The sequence below is a fragment of the Equus asinus genome, chromosome 20 (genome assembly GCF_041296235.1).
Source record: "Equus asinus isolate D_3611 breed Donkey chromosome 20, EquAss-T2T_v2, whole genome shotgun sequence".
Taxonomy (NCBI): domain Eukaryota; kingdom Metazoa; phylum Chordata; class Mammalia; order Perissodactyla; family Equidae; genus Equus; species Equus asinus.
Window position 1 is genome coordinate 72257142 of NC_091809.1, and position 10116 is coordinate 72267257.

At 42.5% G+C, this 10116-nt stretch overlaps 1 long non-coding RNA gene across 2 annotated transcripts in view; it reads right to left on the reverse strand.

Moving 5' to 3' along the window:
* Nucleotides 1–2039: 2039 nt before the first annotated feature.
* Nucleotides 2040–10116, reverse strand: part of LOC123278936 (uncharacterized) — a 47881-nt gene continuing 39804 nt past the window's right edge. For both annotated transcript variants that reach the window (XR_006516719.2, XR_011495768.1), the window contains one exon: nt 2040–5267. This is a non-coding gene — a long non-coding RNA (uncharacterized lncRNA). The remainder of the gene's footprint in view (nt 5268–10116) is intronic.

Below are 10116 nucleotides of genomic sequence, written 5' to 3' on the forward strand. Positions count from 1 at the left end.
CCAAAAACACCCTGCAATTAATAATTCCAGAAAAAAAGGTAATCAAGAAAGGCTATTTGATCACAGTACACTGCTTATCTCCGCACTAAAAACCCTTCCTCACAGTCTGACCCGCTTCACACAATTGCTGAAGTGACTTAAGACCCAGGTCATCTCCCCCCTTGAAACACCTCAGTGACTCGGGAGTGTCCTGAAAGACAACACACGGTTTTATGAACCTAAGCGAATTCCCTCACTTTTCAACGAGTAAGTCCCAGACAGGTGACCTGAGGCGCCTAAGTTTATCAAGTCAGGGGTCAGCCTGAAAGAACCCAGATGGCTCTCTCCCAACTCACTGCTCCTTCCACTGCCCGCCCAGGCAGGAGGAACACACCTCCTGTGTTTATTTCACGGTGATCTGTGTTCTGAAATCACCCATCACGTCCAATTTCCAATTAGCACATACACTCAATTCCGAGAGCTATTCACTCTTATTCAGTCATCCCCTACCCATTAAATACAGAACGAGGTTTATTCCTCTGATATAGTTATGTTCAAACCTACAAAGAGACTTGAGAAACTGGAAAAAGCTACCATGAGATGCTCATTGACCCTGGGTAGGCTTTCGCCAGCTTCTGTCTTATTGCATCACCTATCCTTCCACATTCCCATTTTTAAGCAAGGCACGAAACGGGCAGCTTTAAGACAGATAACGGGGACAAATGATACCTGAACCTCAGTACTCATGACTTAAGGCTGCCTGGATCCATCTCAGAACACCTACCTTCACTTTTCCGTTCACCAGGGTCCAGGCCACCACTGCAGCAGAAGGGTATTCTGAGAACACCATCCTTCTTTCCCGGCATTTACTCATTCAGTCACCAAATCTTTATTTGGTGCCTGTTCTGTTCAGGCAGTCACTGGTGCTTGGTAACAGTGGTGAGCAAGATAGATGTGGTCACTGGCAAAGGTTAAGATCAAGACTCTAGTGAAAGTTGACAGAGCACGTGCAAATGTGAAACATGGTGGTTGAGAACAACCACCTCGTTCATGTCACATAACCATGGCCTGCCTGACAATCCTTAGCCCTAATATTATGTATCCTTTGAAGCAAAATAGGGTGCTGCCTTGAGGGCAGAAAATTCCCTATCAATGAAGGTGTTCAAGTATAAATTGATTGATCACAGGTAGAGGATTCAAGCTTCAAGAATGATTTTAGATGGAAAGGCTTCTAAGATTCCTGCCCTTTCCCCACTTCCAATGCCTGATAAAATTCTACTACTCCTCCATCAGGAGTTGGTCCAAATGTCCTGCCATCAGCCACATTGATCCTGATGCATCTCAGCAGCGTTTGTTATCCACACTCTGGCTGCCGTAGCATGCTGGGCTGTTCACTACTGTTGCCCCTGTGCTGTTCCCCAGCAGTGCCTGGTGCATAATTTTTTGTTTACAAAGCTATCTCTTCTACTAGGGAGAGGGTGGTGTTTTCATGTCAGCAGACGCCTGGTGAACTGTAGGTGCTCAGCCTGTGTGTGGCGAAGGGATGAACCCAAAGCTCTATCATAAAGCCAATCTCACCCCTCTCTATTCTCCAGCCGGACCATCCTCAAACGTACTCTTCACATGCCCCTCAAACACACCAAGGTTAATCTCACTTTCTAATCTTAGTTTATGCTGTTGCTTCTGCCCGAATGCCTTCACCTTTCATTCTTTCAACAAAGGCTTTTTGAAAACCTACTCTGTGCCAGACACTGTGCCAAGTACAAACAAAACACATCCTCCTCTTACATAGAGTGTACAGTCTAGAGGGAGGCAACTAAGAGAGCACATAACTATAACTGGCATGATAAGTGGTGATATAAGTAAGCACAGAGTGCTGTGGAGGCCCAAATGTGCCCCCAGCCCCATCTCATGGAGTCAGAAAACCGTTACCAGAGGAGGTGGCAATGTTGGTGAATCCCAAAGGAGCAGTAAGGTTTAACCAGATCAAGGCAGTAGAAAGAGAGTCTTGAGTGCAAGCCCTACTAATCATTCTTCCCACCTTGATGCCCACCTCCTCTAGGAAACCACCCCCCACCCTCCCCAGCTACTTCAGCCCTCACTGAGCACTTTCTCCATTGTACTTCTATATCTCTTGTCATCTATGACTATTGTTCCAGTAAGGAATTGGCTAGGTGGCAGGCTAAGAATTTTCCAGGAAGCTTGATTAAAAAAAAAAGATAGAAAACAAAACTCAGATTTCTTGGTCTATCCGCACAAATTATAATTCAATAGGAATTAGTACTTTCTATGGGCTTTCCAGGTGAATCTACTGTCCAGCCAGGCTTGGCAATTACTACCACACACCATTCCTTTTAGCATATCCCACATCAAGCGATGCTTATTTTTTAAAGAGATATTAATACTATTTCCTCACCCCTGTTAGAATCTTTTTGACCTTGAAACTGGTATAAATTTTCTGTCATACCCATGTCAACCCTGTTTCTAGCACAATGCTGTTATACAATGGACACTCAATAAATATTTTAAGTCAATGAAGAATGGATAGGCATAAGAATCAGAAAGAAGAGAAAAAGATAGACATTTGCCCTTTGAGACTGAAATTCATACTATAGCACTGAATAATTCTGATGCATGACATTTATATAGTGCTGTGCAATTTACAAACTGTCTTCCCATATGGTACTGCGGTTGATCCAACCACCCCATGGGTGGGTGGGCAGGGCTATTATTATTACAATTGATAAACTAGCAAACTGAGGCTCTGAGGTGTTAAGGGACTTACCCAAATTCAAGAGAGGATCAAAAGTAAGTCTTAAAAATCCAAAAAGCTCCCTCCCGTTTCTTTCCCATCCCATCACCTTTTCAAAGTCTTTTCTTTTTTAAAGGAAAGTTAATGTGTTCTTTTCCTAGTTTAGATGGAGGGGGAAAATATTGAGGGTGGAAATAAATCTCATGTAAGGAATGCATTTATCCATGAGCTGGCCAGTGATGAATTTGTGGGTACCAGGGAATCATTCCAGTCTGGAAGGAAGGAAGGAAGGAAGATGAATTTTTGCATTTGGCAGGAAAAAAGGATGATGATGGCAGATAAAGGCCCAAGAGCCTCCAGAAGATTTTGTCACTGGCTTCTGTGATACGATATCTGCAATGATTAATGGAAACATTTTGTACAGTGGTATTTAATCTTTGAGTTTGGAGAGTCAAAACATTCAAACAGTGGACAAAATTTCTCATCAAAGATGAGATCTTGGGTGACAGATCCTGGTTTACAGAGAATATGCAAATGGGAGAAATTTGGACAGCACAACAAGGTTATAGGGGAATGTGGACAGCCACACCTCAACTCACCCCACTGCTGATTCTGGTAGAACTTTCTCTCAGGGAGGATGGGCCAGTTTGTCAACTCCCTACAGGACATTCTCACCCTGGAATATGACGCAATCATTGGCGTGGATGGCTCCAAACTGGAGTTTTGAGTTAGGTGGAAACGTTTTCTTCTGCTGGGACAGGGATGTTTGAAGGTGTCATCACAAAGTTGTCAATCATTTTTATACAAAAGAAATGTAATACTGCTTGGGAACTGTGAGTCTATCAGAAATTTTAGGAGACTCAAAACTTCTGTCAAGTTAGCAAGCATACAGACTTGAAGCACTGGGGGCCTCTTCCCTTGTCCTTCAAAGTTTCAACTAACTTAAATGAGAGATGCTGCACAGCCTTTGCATTCACAGGAGAAGCATGCCGTTTACCAAGCCACATAGGCTGGTCCCTAAGACCATCCTCAATTCTTCCCTCCCCCTCACTCAGCATCAATTGAACAGTAACTTGTGTCGGCCAGTTCCCTTCTCTTCATTCTCATGGCTAGAGCCCTCGTTTTTACTCCAGGCTTTTTTTGTTGGGGGAGAGCTGGTGATGACTATTGGAACAACCTCCTGAGTGGTTTTCCTGCTTTTAGGTTTTTCTCTCTCTGTTTCCTCCTCTAACCTTCTGCCTGAGTCAACTTTCTAAAGCAGATGTGACCAAGTTGCTTCTCTGCTTCAAATCCATCAAGAACCCTCTGTATTTTAAGAAAGAGAGAGCTGCCTGAGTTGCTTGCATGCCTTTCAAGTCCTTCACAGTCTGAGCCCAGCCTGCCTGTCTAACCTCACTTTCCATTTACCCTCCTGCATCTCTCCGTCAAACACACCCCGAGCCCTCCAGGTCCTGTTGTCCGTTTACTGTTCCTCCTGCCCACCTCACACTCATCCATGCTCCAGGTCTTTATTCCTGATGTTCTTTCTGTCAGATCTCCGCTTTCATTCTCTCCACTCCTACGCCATCTATCAAAACCCTCTTCATTTCTCAAGGTCCAACTCAGGAGCTCCTCTGCTCTGAAGCCTTCCCAGAGCTCCCCAGTCATGGTGCCTGTTCCTCCCTCAGGTGTTCACAGAGAATTCTGTCTACACTTCTGTCTTGGAAGATCACATTTTGCATGTATCTTAGTTAACTGCATATTTTTTCCCTCACAAGATCCTTGAGGACAGTTAATATATTTTTCATCTTTGTTTTTCTAACGTTTAACATAGTCACCGTTACATAGTAGGCAACAAAGCTTGTTAAATTAGTAATTGTGGAACTGCATGGAACTGAATTGAAAAAACATTAATTGATTTAAATTGACAACAAATTCGAACCACTACAAGTGATCTTCTCGTTGCTTTAATCTATTGTTTAAGTAAACTCAATCTCTCAAGATCAATTCAAGCACAAAGGAAGAAATTAAAATCATAATCCTGCTATGCAGTAATAACTATGTTTTGCATTTTAAAACTAAAACTGCCCACAACTAACTCTGGCCCCTAAAGCCCTGTCTCAGCCTTCCTAATTCCCCTCTTTGGAGACGCCAGTGAGCTCTTCTCAGTCACAATCGCCTCCCTCCTCCCTCACGGTAACCTGACTTTCAAGGTTATTGCTTCCTTTCTTTTCTTTATACTCACACCACCCAAGTATGGAACCCTAACGCTATTGTCTACATTGGTTCATTTTTGAGCTTTATACAAACAGCTTCATACAATGTGTACTCATTTTGCTCAGTATTGTGTTTTTTAAGCTCATCCATGTTACTCTGTGTAGTTACATTTGTTCGTTCTCATTGTTGTACAGTATTCCATTTAACTGTCAATGGACATTTGAATTGCTTCCAGGTTCTACCTATTTAATGTTGCTATGAACATTCTTGCGCGTATCTCTTGGTGCGTGGGTCCACACCTTTCTTCTGGGTGCACACCTAGGGTGGAATTGCTGAATATCTGCAATAAAAGAACAGAGTCACTTCAAACAATGATGTCACAGTCATATAAAGGAGACAAATATATACCATGTTATGTGATAACAACATTGATATTACCAGGCAAGATATGGAGGCCAGAGATGAGCAACAAATATTGGCCAGAATTTGGAAAAATGGTAACTCTCAGCCAATGTTTGTGGGAGTATAAATTGGTACACCACTTTTAAAATATTTTGACATTGCCTAATAAAGATATGCATATGCATATCACCCAGAAATTTACTCTGCCTGGGATACAGTTAGACTACATTTCCCAGTCTCCTTTGAAATTGGGGAGAGAGGGCATATAACTGAGTTCTGCCTTCAGGGGTATAAGTAGTAATATGTGTCATTTCCAGGACTGGTCCATAAAAAAAATATATATATATGTGATGCTTTATGCTCTTTATGACTATGAATACCAAGTGTGGATAAATTTAAGTGCATAAAAGCTTAAAAAAATAAAGAGGTTTTAAGTAGCGTGGTTATGTTTACTGCATTCAAGGAATACAAATAAATAGCTCAGGCCATTCAGAATAACTTTTGATTACTGGACTGTGATTGTTTATCTGCTACACTACTATGGGATTGGACTATATGCATAATACTTTCAAAAGGATTACAAATCACTCGACAAACTTTTAGTGAAAAACTATATGTCAGGCACTGGGCTTGGTGCCAGAGAAACAATGTTGATTATGACACAGCCCTGCCATCAAGATGCTCAAATACTAGTGAAAGGGACAGAGAAGTGACCAACTAAATGCAACAGAGTGAGGTATGTGCTCTCGTATGAGTGGGAGGAGGAGGGAGGGAACCCAGGTTCCTTCCATCTTGTGGCTCAGCCGTCCTCACAAGGGAGATGGGAAGGACAGGAAGTGCACAAGAGTCTAGCAAAAAGTTTTAGGGAGAGTAATATGAGGGAGGAATAGGGTAGAAGGAAGGACTCCCTGAAGTAAGTCATGAAGTAAAATAAGTATTGCCCTGGAAAAAAGGGAGAGGTGGAAAGAGATGAGAAGGGCCTTCCTGACAAAGAGAACAGTACATAAAGAACCAGAGCAAGAGAAAGGATGATGCCTTATGGAATCTTCAAGTACAACAGAAGCTCTTTTACAGGTCTTTGCTTGACCAACCAGTTGGTTTAGACAGCACACTCCGTTTCCTGTAAAATATACTGATTGATGCCCATGGCACCCAGATACCCACAGCTAGTCAGCTACTTTCCAGGGTGTCTGCTCACTCTGCATCCCCTAATTGAGTTTATAACACCAAGAATCAGTTTTGTTCATACCTACATCTGTTCATTCCAGTTGTACTCGTTATTGTAATCATTTAATTAAATCCTAGGTAAAATTATGAACTTCCAGTGTGAGAAGGAAGAGGGCTGTGTTTCCATGAAAACTAAGTTAAATATTTTGGAAAAATTTGATAAAGGTGTAGGAGAAACATCTGTAAAAGATACAGGAAGAAATCATAAAAATCCAAGAGGTTGATTGATTTTCATATCCTTAGGATCTTAATCTACTTTAAAGAAATCGATACTAAAAATTGTAGACAATGCAGCATAGATGTGGTTTGTGCAAGAAAGATAACATAACTCCAATAGTGGCATATGATCAAAGAAAAGAAGACTGAATTCCTGTCTGGGATGAGGTGAAGGGAGAGCAACCTCAGGGTGGCTGCTCAGCATCCCAGGATCATCAGCATCCTGCTAGCCAGGACATGTCCCTAATTAGCCTTCCTCTGCCCACATCCACTCTGCTGGCTTTTATTTCCTATGTCTGACATTCCCCCCATATCTTTCAGGCAAGGGCTGTCTGCCTGCATAGAACCTGGCCTTCCGTCATCATGAGCGAGCCCTGGATTCCCACTGTCTCTGTCACGGGCACAATCTTTAATTAATTTTCATAGCAGTCTTGTAGGGCAGAGCTCATCATCCCCAATTTGCCGGTAAGGAAACTGAAATGCAGACTACGTGATCTTGACAGATCTTTCCAGCTGTAACTATTCTATGTAAATGTGCATTCAAGGTGCATAGCTCATCCTTAATGAATTTTTTAAATTATCAACCTATTTTCAACCTAAATTATCAACCAATCATATTGGCACAGAAGATGATTAATAAATTATTATAAAAATAGATAACATTTCTTGAGCACTCATAGGTGCCAACATGAATGATAAAACCCGCATTATTCACTTCATCTCACAATGATCCTCTGAAGAAGGTGTTATCATAGCCCATTTTATAGATCAGAAAGCTGAGGCTTGGAGAGGTTAATAACCCAGGTTGGTCTGTCTCCAAGGCCAGGCTCCCCAGCCTCAGGTAATACTGCTCTTTCCCTGACTCCCTCCAACAACTGCCCGTGGATGCCTCTCTTAAGTCATATTGTGATCATTCTCTGCTCTTTGTTTCTTGTGTCTCCAAAACCTGCTCCATATTGGAGTGTCCTGGTGGGTTATAATTAGGCCCTGCAGCCTGCCAACTGGGCCAAAAGTGGCTTGTCATCATTTCCCCTCTCACCTCCAGCATCAAGGACTTTACCATCTGCCACCCAGCAAGGAAGCTTGAGATTGCTCTCTCGCTTGAAGGGCCTCAGCCTATAGGAATCTGCCTCAAAGAACCCTACTCAGAGAAGATTCAGGCCATCGTCAGCCCTGACAACACCAGCCCCTCAGCATCTACCTGCCAGCATCTGGGAGCTGCATTTACCTCAAAGCAGACAGTGAAACAAGATTTTCAAGACTCCAGCAGACTCAGTGAGGGTATACCCTCCAGTCCTGAGGGTGCAGAGAGCCCATTACCCACCTAGGCTGAGCGTCACGTCAGCCAAGTCCTGGCAGAGACACTCATCAGCCAGGATGATCAGGCCAGGAAGATTCAGAGCAGCAAAAACATGACCTCTGTTCTCCCCAGAACCCAAAACTGTCACTGGCAGGACAGGGTTAAGGCTAGAGAGGTAGGAATTATGAAATAAAGTCAGAGGCTATGGGAATTGGGAGGGACCTTGATCATTACAAATCCAACCCCATCATTCTGCAGATGGGAAAGCTCTTGCTTCCTGTTACCTGCTGAACCCATATCCCATCTTTAGATCTCAGATTAGATGTTGTCAGCTTCCTTCGTGAAGTCTTCCCTGACTCTAAGTTAGGAGAGAATTTCTCAATGTGCATATCCATAGTTCCTGCACGCTCCCTAACACTGTTTTATCTTTTTGTCTCCATGCTGACCTCTCCTTTAGACTTGGAGTTAGTCCTGCTCACAGGCTGTAGCCCTGGCACCTAGGACACCACCAATAAATAGTGGTTGAATGATCAGGAAATAACGTACTCAATTTGCCTAGGAAGCTGGGACTTAGGACTCAGTAGGTGAGATTAAGTCACAGCCTCCCTTTTCCAACCAAACTTGGGGCTCCTGACTGCCTCCCCACACAGCCAAAATCCTTACAGGACTCTCTGTCTGCCCAGAGATCCCCAGGTGTCCCATGCAAGTCTTTCCTGGGATGACAGTCTCTTCCCCAGGTCTCTCTCCCTACCTTCTCCATCCACAGAATTGCCCTTGGTCCATATCTCACACTCTCATGAGAACAGTCCAAGAAATGAATCCTCAGAGAGTCCCAATAACTGAAAACAACAAAAACATTGCCCTCCAAGGGTTAATCTCCATAATATATAAGGAATTCACACAACTGAACAACAAACAGCCTGATCAAAAAATCGGCAGAGGATATGAACAGACATTTTTCCAAAGAAGATATACAGATGACCAATAAACACATGAAAAAATGTTCAACATGACAAATAATCAGGGAAATGCAAATCAAAATTACACTTAATTACCACCTCACGCCCGTTAAAATGGCTATAATCACTAAGACTAAAAATAACAAATGTTGGAGAGGGTGTGGAGAGAAGGGAACCCTCATACACTGCTGGTGGGAATGCAAACTGGTGCAGCCACTATGGAAAACAGCATGGAGATTCCTCAAAAAACTAAAAATAGAACTACCATATCACCCAGCTATCCCACTAATGGGTATCTATCCAAACAACTTGAAATCAACAATCCAAAGTAACATATGTACCCCTTGTTCATTGTCACACTATTCGCAATAGCCAAGACACAGAAATAATCCAAGTGCCCATTGACTGATGATTGGATAAAGAAGATGTGGTGTATATATATACAATAGAATACTACTCAGCCATAAAAAAGACAAAATCGTCCCATTTGCGACAACATGGATGGACCTGGAGGGAATTATGCTAAGCGAAATAAGCCAGACTAAGAAAGACAAACACCAGATGATTTCACTCATATGTGGAATATAAACAAGGACAAGGACAAAGAAAACAGTTCAGTGGTTACCAGGGGAAGGGGGGTGGCGGGTGGGCACAGGGGGTGAAAGGGAGCACTTACGTGGTGACAGACAAGAAATAACGTACAACTGAAATTTCACAATGATGCAAACTATTATGAACTCAAATAAAAAAACAATTGCCCTCCAGGAGTATTTCCATGAAAATAGAAAAGTTGCAGAGACATGATATGATACTGTCCTCAATCTCTAGCTGTTCTCTGTTCTTCAGTCTATTATTTTTTGTGACCTTCGCAGTTTTGAAATTATTTTGTAGAATGTTCTCACTTCAGGTTTGCCTGATATTTTCTCCTGATTGTATTGAGAATGTTGTTTTTTGTCAGGAATACCACAGAGGTGACGTTTGTCCTTCTTAATGGACAATTTCAGGAGACACACAAAGTTGGCGATCATGTAACCTTTTATACTTATCACGGTGTATATATTTTCAAATGTCTTCACCCAGGGCAG